This window comes from Danaus plexippus, chromosome 2, assembly GCF_018135715.1.
Source record: "Danaus plexippus chromosome 2, MEX_DaPlex, whole genome shotgun sequence".
Classification (NCBI taxonomy): Eukaryota; Metazoa; Arthropoda; class Insecta; order Lepidoptera; family Nymphalidae; genus Danaus; species Danaus plexippus.
Genome location: NC_083537.1, coordinates 3,584,403 through 3,597,745, shown reverse-complemented (window position 1 = coordinate 3,597,745; position 13,343 = coordinate 3,584,403). Strand labels below are relative to the sequence as shown.

Here is a 13,343-nt window from a genome sequence, read left to right as displayed (position 1 = left end):
AAAATAATTCCCTTTTAATATTTATACATCAAAGTAAACTACACACATAAATGGAGACTAGAGATAAGGACTGAGTATTTCTTGTATAATTAGGAGTGCGCGTAGGAATAGTTTTTGATGTAGATTTAAAACCACAAACAAAGAGAATTGAAGTTAATAAGCCTTTATATTAAATATATATTAGTGAGCGAATATTCATATATTAGCTTGTCATGCATATTACGATGATGTTATCTCATTTTAAACATAGAATATAATAAAGAAATAAGATACCATCCCACGCGACATAAAAACGTAGCAATGACAACCTCACATTAGTTATGAATAATAAAAATGCTTAAAATAGTCAAGCATAGAAGTTTATATAACCTAATTCTCTTTGTCATTTATGTTGTTCCATCATGAAAAGTTCAAGATTCCAAACGCAATTATAAAAAAAAAAAACAAATGTACAAAGATTTTTCACATCAAATTTGTATTTGTGTCCTGAAAATATGTCATTGTTTCCAGCGGTGCCTCGCAGAATAATTTTTAGTTGAAGAGATCAATTTAGCAGATATTGGGAACGGTTCGAGGCCGATAGGGAGGGGGAGGGGTGTCCTGATGACCCATATGCAAGATTCATCAGTTCACACATCGCAGCGCGGACACTAGTAATACTGGACAAAAGTTATACAGTGTAAAAAAATAATGTTAAAACGCATCATAGGGGGTAAATCTCAGATTGTTTTGAAGTAATCGGCGAAGTATTTATCAAACATTTGGACTAATCACGTTTGAATCTGAAAATATTGCAATAATATTAAATATATCCCTGTTTAAGGAGAAATTTACATACGTAGATCTATCCCACAGTGGACAATGATTCACTAAAATGATTCCGTGCGCAGGAATTCCAAGTTCTTCAATAGCCATATTTTCACCGATTTTGATTAATAAACGGTTACGAATATACATATACGAAGATTTAAAAATGAAAATATTATATTAGTTGGTGTTTAGATAAACGTTATGAACTATCACGGGCACTTGTTTTCTTTATATTTGACCGAGTACGACTTGGAGCTCTAATAGAAAAATATCGTAAAAATATAATGCGTTTCTATTTCCGTAACATAAAATCGTCAACGGTTTATGTTACGTGTTAAGTTTTACATTGACCCATTTATCGGTGAACAGAGTTGTGCCCGAAGCAAGGAGGACCGCATAAATGAACGTTTACGATCGAATGTGGTCTCCTACACCTGTGTTCGCAATAAAACGCTTTACTGCCTACGAATGGTACAAGTCCTCATAAGTTTTCAACGTTTTCAGTTTATCTGAACCGTGAATCATTTTAAGACGTGTGTTTATGTGGACCGGTTTAGCACTGGTTTTAAATATCAGCTAACATAGTGAATGCGATTCTTAACAGTACTTTGGAATTAGGATTTAATTTATATTACAAGTAATAACAACGTAACATGTAAATGTAAATAATATATTAGTGATAAAACTATGTTGTTCATTTTTAATTTGATCTGGATGTTTTAGATTTCACAAGCTCTTATATTTATTACCAAAAACTTATTATCTACCTTCCTTCCGCCTTAACCTATTATTAATGTTGAGTGTTTTTAAAAGTTTGTTTTATAAGCCACTCGTCTGTATTGCTAGTGTTATTTGCCATAATAATTTGAAATTATAGAGCATTATCGTTTAACTACATTATATGAGACGAAATTTTAGCTTATTTTATTTTTTTGCCTCTTGCTAATTCTTGGTCAAGGTTATACTCACATAAATTCCACTAATTATTGACCTGATATCTTGCACCTTATCTTTCTCTGATCTCCGACATTTTAAAATTTTGTTGAATAAGAAAAGGGTATAGTGAGAAAAAAAACTTTTTTTATTGAGAATGACTCTTAAAATTTTATATTTTAAAACATATTTTTGATTTGGATATTTCCATATACATGTTCATTTTAATTAAAGTCCTGAGTCAAGGGTTCCGTGTCGAAAGGTATTCAAACAAAACCGGAAGCCCTCGGACCGTTCGTCCAAAGTTATGATATTCGTAGACCGAAAGCAAAAGTTTTTCGTGAGCAATGTCAAAGGAAGCCTCATCGGTGCGGGTGAGTTTTGAATACTGACATGGCATGCAAATCAAGTACGAAAGAAGATTAAATTATAAGTTGAAATTTATTCGAGAGGACGGTCCATGATTGTTGGTTTTTATATTATAATATAAATGTAGGGTGACGAGTATTCAACTTGCATCAAATAGGTAACCATTTTACGATTCATTACCGACTGTTTCGTTATGTAGTGTTTTTGATACAAGGTTTGTTTTATGCGCGTTCTGATTATACTTACTACCTTCAAGCTATTGGCACACAAAATTTTGATATGAATAAGTAGCTCGTCGTATAGATTGTAAATATTGCGTGTGTACACAATACCGCCTGTCGAATAAAGTGTACCCGGTTGTTTATTCAAATGTAACAAATTTTCTCACATCAGTCCTGACTGAACCAAAAGAATATGATTTATTTATAAGTATAGTATAGATAGCAGTATCTACATACATACACTAAATTTATATTGATGTAAAATCAATTGTTCATTCTAATCCAACGTTTTTTAAGTTACTTAAATTTTATTTTTTTCTTTCTTTATACTTGTAGCCATTTCGTTGAGTTATATAAGAAAGTATGAAATTCCAAACCCGTAAAGAATAAGGTAGTCTTGAAAGATTCTGAAAACAACAGTTCGTTTGAAAGTTTTATAAATGTTAAACAAGAATTTCTATAAAAGTGTTGTTTATAAAAATGAATGAGCATCTAGGGCTTGATAACTACGCTGTGTCCCATATCCTGACACCCAGTGGCCCAGTTAGCGTTCGACAATGCAGAGGCTATTAAAACCGTCCATGTGTTAACAAGCTAAACGTATTCCTGAAAATGAAATGAAACGAAATAAACTGATGTAGCTCTAGGCCAGGTCTTCTCTGCTCTTGATAAAGCAAAACTGGGACAATTATAATTACAAACTAAAATGACATTTCTTTTTTTTCCCTTTTTTTTTTTAATTTAGTGCATTTCATACGTACAAAAACCAGCTGAGAAACGCGATTCCGCTGCATTGAAAGCGATAAAATCTGGAAAAATTTCTAAAAATAGATAAATTTATGCACTACTTTAAAAAACAGCTTTCCTTATGAAGTTGACCATCATACACAAAAAACGCCACTTGTTCTCACATAAAACGTCTTCAAGTAAAATATACATTATATATATTTAAATAATTTATTACATTTTATCATAAAGGCTACCGTGACTAGTGCTGGTTAATGTTGAAATAAAGGCAAACTATAAGAATAATTAATTAGGGGTACTCCGTTTCCAGTGCAACGTAAATAATATTGAGGAGCGTTATTTAGAAGCGGTGAGCCCCTCATCGGCGCCTGCGATGCAACCACAGACTGATTGTGAATAAAATAAAACAAAGAACTTGACGTGAATAATTATGAAGTCTACTTAATAAAGTCAGTGTTGAGATTTAAAAGATATGAAGCGAGTCGTCTTCGACGCGAAAAACTGTATCATCTAACTAATATTTAATTTATATGATTTTAAATTGTTTATCGCAACAGATTAGATTAGTAAGTGCACAAACAATAATCACACGCGGATACAAATGTGGAAAGTTAAGAATAGTTGCAGTTCAATTGAGAATAATTAGATAGGTAATTCGAGTTTCGTTATAAGAAATTATTCTTAAATCGATATTAATTTACCGGAATGTAAATTTACCAAAGGTTCATTAGCGTTTTATGGGAAATCTAAAGAACGTTTAAGATCTTTAAAGATTAATCAATGTCACTAAGATAAGTCTCTGTCTCATTAAATTTTATGGGTAATGAAGTTCACTGCACTAATGTCTAGAATCGTGGTCTTTAATTTAAATTCTGTTTACTTGCAGTGCAATCTTCTCATAGCAAAAAATTTAACGCAAACTAACAAACTTGGCAAGTCTTATCTGATGACAAGAGGCGGCTGTCTCAAAAAGATGCTTGCTTACCGTTTACCGAAGAAATTTAAGTATTTAAATTTATCATAAAAGAATATTTACATTTAAGTTACACTGGTTATTATATTGTATTTTTTTATTAAAAACATTTTAATGTGTATCCCTTGCATTCGGTTATAAAATATACTAACTACATTTCAGTTTTAAAACTTAACAAAATAGTTATTTTTATTTTTGTTCCTCATTTATTTGTAAGACATTAAACCATATGGGAAATATAATTACAATTTCAAATCAGTGAATCGATTACGGATACTGAAAGCGATCATATACTTATTACACTTATTTAAATCACTAAGAAAAAGGTATTTATTATATTAACGTTATAACATTAAAGTCTTTGTATATATAAATATAAATCATTTCGTACTCAAAGTAGACGGAGAGCATTACTCAAGTTACTTTCTTTGTAAGTTTAAAAAAAAAAATGATCAACTGTTCGAATACTCCTTCCTCATCTTTATTCTAAGGTCTTCTATTTTGTAGTCTGACTCAAAGATTGTTAGATAGAGCAATACTTAAGATATTATTTACATTTTAAATTACTTTTATTTCTTTAAAGCTTTTCTTTTCATGTATTTTATATTCAGGCAGTATGGCTTATCTATTCAGGTATTTGTGTGGCGTAAATAAATGAGTTCATTATTGTTTGAGTATGTGTGGACAAAAAACCCTTGCATAAAAAATCTCTTGAACTTTAACCCTACAAAAACTTTAAAATTTGAGCTCCAAAACAATTTTAATGTCACATCAACCAACTCTGTCTGAATATTTTTTTAAAATATCCTAACAATTTAGTTATTAATTCTCTCTAAATAAAAGTATGTACCCAGCGTCGTCAATCTTGATGACATTGCTCCCACAATTTATATTAGCATAATACTCTCTGCGATTGTGGAGAATACATTAAAATGGTAAAAGATTCAAGTTGCACTTTAAATGTTGAGTACGAGTAAATGCATCTCGCTAAATTATCATCATTACCAGGTAGAAAGGCCGCCTAAAAGTCCAATTTTATAGTCAAAGAAGGTTATTTTAGGTGCGGATATGAAAGTAGTATTGTGCGAGGCAGACATCAAAAGAGGTATATCAAAGAAGAGTGTTGGCACATAGGGTAGCGGGCGGGGCGCGCCCCTTCAATAACAGTAGGTAGCAGCTAGTTCAGATTTTTACATGAAGCCAATTCGCCGAAATGTTTTCCTTTTGTTCGATAAGCAAATGATGTCGATGTAGCTATGGGAATGTTCAGAGGCATGTCTGATACAGTGCGTACCTGTGACGAAACCTACATCAATTATAAAAAAATATGTGTCCTTTTTTATTACAAATGTTATTTAAAATTTAAGTCAATTAAAAAGCAAATTTTTCATCAACTATTTATTATCGTGGTTTGAAACGTTTTCACTAACACAAAGCCTATTTATTATAAACAGAGAAGAATGTAGTGAAAAAACAGCTATACGTTATTCCATGCAACCAGTCACATGTTTCAGAAACGCGTAAATCGTTTAAAAAATACGATTCCATGCGATTATTTCACATCATTACACTTGTTGTTTGTGAATTCATCTGTGAATATTCGGCATTTCAGCACCTTTTAAGTAAATTACCCTTAAAGAGGATCTTATTAGAATTAATGAAAACAGGATTCATCCGAAATAGCCACATAAATTTCATGTCGTGATGAATATCCAGTCAGGGAACATTAACGAGGCTGTTAATGTTACTGCCAGCACTAAATGCAGTGTTATTAGATAAAAATGACAAGGATTGAAGGGACTTTCCAACTGATTTACTACAACTTCAACGTGGTTTATTTTATTAGAAGTTGATGCTCTGTCATGTTAATCAAATACTATTAAAATAATATAAATCAAATTTAACATAATAATAAAAGATATAACCTAATTAAGTGCTACCTAAATATCTTTTAAAGACGGAACTTAAAGTAAAAAATTTTGACAAGATTTTACAATTTTACATTTACCGGAGAATTTGAACGATTATACTAATAAAATAACGAAGGTGTTACAAAATGTTGAGTGTTAATATATTTGAAAGAAAAATATATTTCAATTTTTTATAAATTTAACCAAACCAAGTCACATGTACTATGTACATACTTTTGCTGATTAAACTAATGTAAGTGAGTTTCGCTGAGAGGGATAATGCAGAATGTAATTCATTGTGAATAATAAATAAGGCATCTCAAGGTGGAATTGTTACTTACGTAGCAGGACTGACATGAGTACTGTTACACGGACTATATATGATCCGTTTAATTGTGACCCGATTTGTGATTCATTGGAAGTCATCGATGACACGCGGGTTTTATTACGTTGAATATATTATATAGAGTGTTGTTGGGTTAGAGTAGACATAAAGCTTTTCTCCGCTGTTATATTAGTCAATTTAAAAATTATCAGATAAAAGTTATTTGTTAAAATATATTGGAGAAAAATAAAGAAAATAAATCACAATGATGTTACAATAAATGTTTGGTGCTATATAAAGCCGTTATACATGAAAATGAAGAAGACAATAGACTAGTGATAGTTAATATCATATTTCAAACGAGTTATTCCGTTCAAAAACCAAGATTTTCCTAACAATGGCTGACCGATACAGATCAAACCGTTTCAAAACTTAAACGAAAGTCCGCTGTGAGAGCGGCCTCTAAATAAATCGCACTTTACAAACAATACACGTATTGTTTTCTTGTGAAATAAGTTATAAGGGGAACATTGTGTACGGAAATAAATCAAGAAATTTCACTCTTAATTTACAACAGCGAGATTTGTTTTGAAAATATATACTGCTGTAATGTTAAAGTTATTTAAATTGATCGTTTAAAATATACTACTCGTCTGATGACTTGATAAATTGCCGCGATCTATCTTACGACATGAATCATGGCAAAGACAATGGAAGTACGTAGCCCGACTCTTATCTTATTTATTTAAATTTTGTCTCTCTTCAATGTTTCTATTATCTGGTTATAAAGTTCCTTAGTCTCGCTTAATTAATCAAAAAAAACCGCTCGAACGTTTTAAGCATATTTGTATTTGGTTTCAAAACAAAAAAAAACGAAAATCGGTAGTTCTTATCAAAATATGTTAATTTAAAGAAAAAGTATAGCAGCAATTTTGAAAAATATATTTTTCTAAATGAAACTAGTATTATTCGGATTTACTACGCGGATTTTATTATTTAAAAACTACCTTAACTTACCTAATTTAATCTTAGATCTCAATATATTTTTCCTTTATATTGAATTTGTTAAAAATTCTTGCACAGTTAAATCAATCCCTTTGTTTTTAATGAGTTCACAAAACAGCGATGGTAATAAAAGACTATTGGATATTCGAAATTCAAGAGGAAATGCTCTTCTTGCATTGTGGCCATATTAACTCGACAACGGTATATCGGACACTAGCTCCAAAATGACCCAGATTCAACGCGGCTTAATGTGATAACTAAGGACCAACACATACTGGATTATTACAGGTAGTTGATTGTCATTGTAGATACCATTATTTTTTTTTGTTGTGACAATTAAAAATACGTTCAATCCTATCTTGATGTAACTCCAAAAAAGGCGTTCTCTTCAATTTTCCGATCTTTTTTTTTATTCTTTCCAATATCTTAAGATATAATTTTTATCATTTAATATTTGATGATTTCATATATGTAAGTTGGAGTATACTAAAACTATTCTTATATCACTAAAGTCACTGCGCAGGTCTTTATAAAAATTATCACAATATTTATGAAAGTCAAATAACTGATAATAGACATTGACTTGTATGTATGTACGTATGAAAAAAAAATATAATTTCACATAACAAGTTAGGTTTTATTATTATCGGATAGCACATTGTTATAACCGAATTGTATTTTATCAGGATGTGTATAATATTTTTGTTTATCTTATATCTTTAATTATAGGTATATTTATCTTTTACCAATTTTATATCATTAAAATAAATCAAGTTTAGCCGAGTAATAAACTGACAAGGGAAGTGTTTAGGACTAATCTTCTTCTATAATTTGACGAGGGTTCCGCTTAGGTTGGTTCTAATGTCGTTTGTATTAAGTTATAGATACAGCCTCAGAGGAAAATAAGGTTTGACTCAACCTAATTGTTAAATACGATTCCTTGTTTAATATAGTTGCTGAGATTGATGAATTAATTGAATAAAATATAACAAACTATTTAAGATTATATTGTAATATACAAAGTTATTCGATTATATTATTCAGTTATACAAAGACACGTATAATTATAACATGCGAATCAAAACAATCGCCTCCAGCTATTAAAGAGAATGAAGAGTCAAAAGCTTTGTTGTGTGAAAGTCAAGTAGCGTGAAATAAGACTTGAAAAACGGATACAAAAAAAAAAAAACGTTTTCATAAAAGTATAAAGAATCTACATGAACAAACAGAGCCGTATAAATTTCCCTCGGAAAGGTACAGGACTATATTGGAGGTAAATTAGCATATCAGAGACACGAACGAGTTAATGAATAGCGAACATTGTCATTAAACGGCTCACGTAAGATGTACAGCTTTATATATATGTATATATAACTTATATATATATTTATTTATTGATAGGATAAAACCGAATAATGCCTGCAATTAAAGTCGAATTACAGTTGATAGAGACTCGGGATAACGAAGCTATCAGATAAAGCGATATAGGTACAGATTGTATCACGAAGTTACATTATACATTACATGTTACTTGTCAAGGTAAATGTGAGTATAATGTTATTACATAAAAAAGCACAATAATTTCAATATAATAATCTCAAAATATTAAAAATTATAGAAACAAATTTTATTTCAAAGTTCGAAGTGTTAGAGGGAGGGTCACTAACTCGCTCAATAAAAAGTAATGGACTGATGCTGATTGAATTTTAGGAAATATATAAATATCGTTTCATTTATAAAGGGCATTTAATTTATTTATAGTTATTACAGAATTGATTTGCTTTTTAATATTTTCATTATAAATCTGTGTGGGAAGAAATACATTGAACGGAAATTTAATTTAAACGAATGAATAGATAGTTTTTCTTAGATCTTTGTATGATTGCGAGATTCAGTGACACGAAGGCTTACTGTATTTAATAAATTTGTTCAAACAGACGAATTTATAATAAGCCAAGATTCAGATAAAGTCCACTAACAATACTAATACTACAAAATAGCAGGTTATTAATATCAACATTTAAGATTTTCACATCAATTTGTTAGATAATATTAATTTTACCTAATACGACAAAACTTCAGGGTAAAATTTAAACTCTTATTCAGTAAACACTACTGTTATAAATTAAATGGTATAAAGTAAATAAAAATGACTAAAGAACCGGTAAAGAAAGAGCGCTAATAAAACCACTTTACGCAGTGAGTGCTGCGAAATTCCTTGAAAATCGATTTAATTGAAGTGGGAGCTCGTATAGCTGGATAAAGCGAGTATCAAAATGTCCTGACTCTGTTCCAGGATTGTCTACCCCTGGCAGCACGCCAAAGGCACCAACTTACATTTTACTATACGATCGGGTGAAACACACGGAATATTTATTGTTACAATTATGTTACTATCGATATAGTAATGTATTCGACTGCAGCGATTTCCTCCGTGAACTGATGGTAGTATAACATTTATGTATCTGCGATATTTCAAATACAACCGCATTTTGCATCGTTAGCTGTTTATATTTAGGTTTCTTTTGCTTTACCCTTTTTTTTGTAACCTAATAACAATATCTTAATATATGTTAAAGTATTATAATTATGTAAAAGCTGGTCTGTTTATCTCTCGTCTTTAAGTCTAGCTACTACTAGTAAGAAATAAAGGATGTAAGAAAATTTAAAAACAAAATAAACCACTGACATTTTAAGAATTTAATATAATTTTTTTTATTGAACAATATATCTGAAACAGTTACTACGGTATTATGCAAATATGATGAATGTAAGACAATTTAAACAGCCTGTACTCATATCTCTGTTAAGAAATTCTTTATACATACACATATAGAAAATATTTAAATCCTTACCTATGTACATTTCAGTGATTTATCTTTCAATACCTTTCAATATCAAGACTTAGATTTTTCTCATTCAGAATCAAGGAGATATCTTGTGGAAGAGGCTTTTCAAAAGAGCAGCCTACTATTGTAGGTTTCCTGAGGGAAATACACACGCCATCTTGTCGAAGTTTTAGCCACATACATTAAAGGAAATGGAGGTACATTAAGAATGTTACAAGGAATAAGTACCGGCCACGTTTTAAATAATCATATATTTAATTGCACAAAATTAAACTAAACTAAAATAGAAAGTTTAAATTTAAATGGGACCGATATTTCGAGATAAAATATCGATACTGCGTATCAATATGGCCTAAATTTGTATTAGTTCAAATGTTAATATATCCGCTGATTAGAATATGCTTTATCTGATTAAACAAGAGTGTGGCTGAACCGTCGACATTGTGCCATAATTGACATAACATCACAGAAATAATCAATACAAAATGCATAATTAAACAGTCGTTTTATCGAATGTTAATATTTATATTAAACTAATTAAATTCTCTTATTTGGTAACGGCGATATTCGGTATCTCGCAATTAGTCAGAGATTTGACAGAACTGTCATCAGATTTACATTAATAAATGTAAACATAACAATATTAAAATAGGTCATTGAATAACTCTACGAGCTTATTGTATTGTCTTCGATAACTTGTTGTTTTTCATTTACCATATACGAATGCTATATGTTCGTAGTTATATGTAAATTTCGTGACGTTGCCCCGGATATATCTATTTCGGTTATCCAGGTTATGCAACTAAAGTAAACATTGGTATGAGTGTTCGGTAACGCGGTACGAAAGAGCAATATGTGAATGTTGGTTTTAGTAGCAGAAACTATCTAGATTTTTCTCATTCATTTAATATAGCATTTTCATGAAATTATACCTTTTATTAAAATTATTATGTGCGTCGAAACTTATCATTGTTTTTAATTAAAACTGTCTATAAAGTCCGTGTCCATTATTTTACTAACATTTTGCTTGGTAATTATAATTTCACGGGATGTACGTTGATACAAAAGTGCCATGGCGCTCTATAGAATTTCCACGTTATTTTTATTATGACACAAATTTACGAAAATAATTTCTCGCTAATGGTACATATATGAAAGTTTTAAGTACAACGTCAGTTAATTTTAAAATCAAGTGAATGTAAATGTTAATTCGTTTCACTTATTTCTCTTAAATTTAATGTATTTGTTCGTCAACGTTTTAAGAGTTATGATAAATCATCATATTAGTTTTAACGACCAGTAAATAGAGGCATGAAAATGCACACTGCAGATTAATTTATACGAAATCATCATTCTTAGGTGAAAGTTCTTAGCACATATGACTTCTTATTATTCGATGAAAGTCAAGTTAATGCAATTTTATAATAATTTTTTTTTGTTATTATCTAGATATTTTTTTATCGAGTGTTTTAAGGAAATCCTGAGAGCAACAGTCGCGAGTCCGGTGACGTCGCCCGGATGCAGCTGGGCCTGGGAGAGTACAGCCCTCCTGTAAACTGGCTGACATTGAGCTTGACTTAGACACAGCTAGAAACATTTTCCCATGATTAATCAAAGCTATGAGGGTCATTTGTCTCCAGACTTGGTTCTTAATAATGACGCCATTTAATATTGTGTACTATAATTTACGCCAGATTCTTTCTGTTGCTGATATTTTAACAAGTGATAAAACCAATGTGACCTTTCGTTTCTTTTCGATTTATTTTATCGAGGTAACTAAATCCAAAGTCATGCGGCACGTTAAAGTTGACCAGTGAAAGCGTACAATGTGTTTGTGGCAAGCAAACAACTATCTTATTCACCATTTTTGGAATTCACGTTTAATTTAAAATTGATAAGTCCGTTACTTATAGAGACCCGCATATATAGACAAGTCATTGGTAACATAAATTTCAATCAAGAGATATTTATGTTCAGTACATATATCATTACATTTATTTAGGTATACATACATTTTTTAAGGTTTAAAAATAACGAAATTATTAAAGAAAAGCAAAGTAACAAAAAAATATTGTAAATAAAATTCCGAAGAGAATTTAAATTTTAATAAAAAAAATATATATAATAGAATGAAAAATCACGCAACATCTCAAACAAGACTCGAATCGCGCCCGTCCTTATAAATTCTTCAGTCTGTATTATTTAAAATTTTACTCAAATAAGCTTATACTAACTTTAAAACATCAGTGTAGAAATAAACATACTTCTTATTAAAACTAAATCCCACGTACAGGAGGCAATATACATATAGTTTATAGTATTCATATACCGAACTGGTAATTTAACCTTTATTTGTAGTGAACGTTATTAGAGACCAACTAATTGCTTGTGACGTGTCGGTTACAACACGGATGAGCTAATGAATTCACGACTTTGACAACATCACAACCGCATAGTATAAACTAAATTTTCGTAACATTACGATGACGAACAGGTATATAGAATTGTTAGTGTTGTCATCATTATATTTGTTTTGTGTTACAAATTATTCGTTAAACGGTTCAGTATTGAATAATGTTCTTAAATTCTTAGAAAAATATTTCATGAGCTTAGAATTATTATTTGAAAAATATTTTCATTTATGTGTTTAATGCGAAAACTTGTCTAAGTAACATATTTTTTGAATAAGAATTAAGAAATGAATATTTTATAAAATTTAAGTATAAAATAACGTCACATAGAATGCGAAAAGAGGCAAGAAAATTCTCACAAATTAGGCGTAGACTGATCTAAAAAATAAAAATTGTAGGTAAACTTAATCGGTTATAACTTTACAGACCTTTAAGATGAAAAAACAAACTATAACACAATAAAGATACCAAGGAAGACGATTGGAGGGAAATCATTTTATAATTAAAGCAAAATGTTTGGAAATGAATTATAGTATACAATTGATTTAATATTTTATATGCACTTGTAACGTAAACGTTACATCGCTATATACACAGAAGCCGCAAGATCTCAAAGCACTTACTACGTGTGGTGAGATGCTGTCACAATTTGAGTTCACGAGTTCGATCGAGAGGCTTACTTTAGCGGTGCTTTGAACAGATTTGTTGGCGGACGAATCTAGAAGGAAGCGAGGCAGATCGTTGTGATCGTAAGACTAGTTTAGGGTCCCCGTCGCGTCTAGACGGCGGG

The 13,343-nt window shown here is 30.5% G+C and overlaps 1 protein-coding gene across 2 annotated transcripts in view; it reads right to left on the bottom strand.

The window, feature by feature from the left end:
• Window positions 1–13,343, bottom strand: part of LOC116779749 (uncharacterized) — an 85,772-nt gene that overhangs the window by 40,873 nt on the left and 31,556 nt on the right. The window lies entirely within an intron of this gene.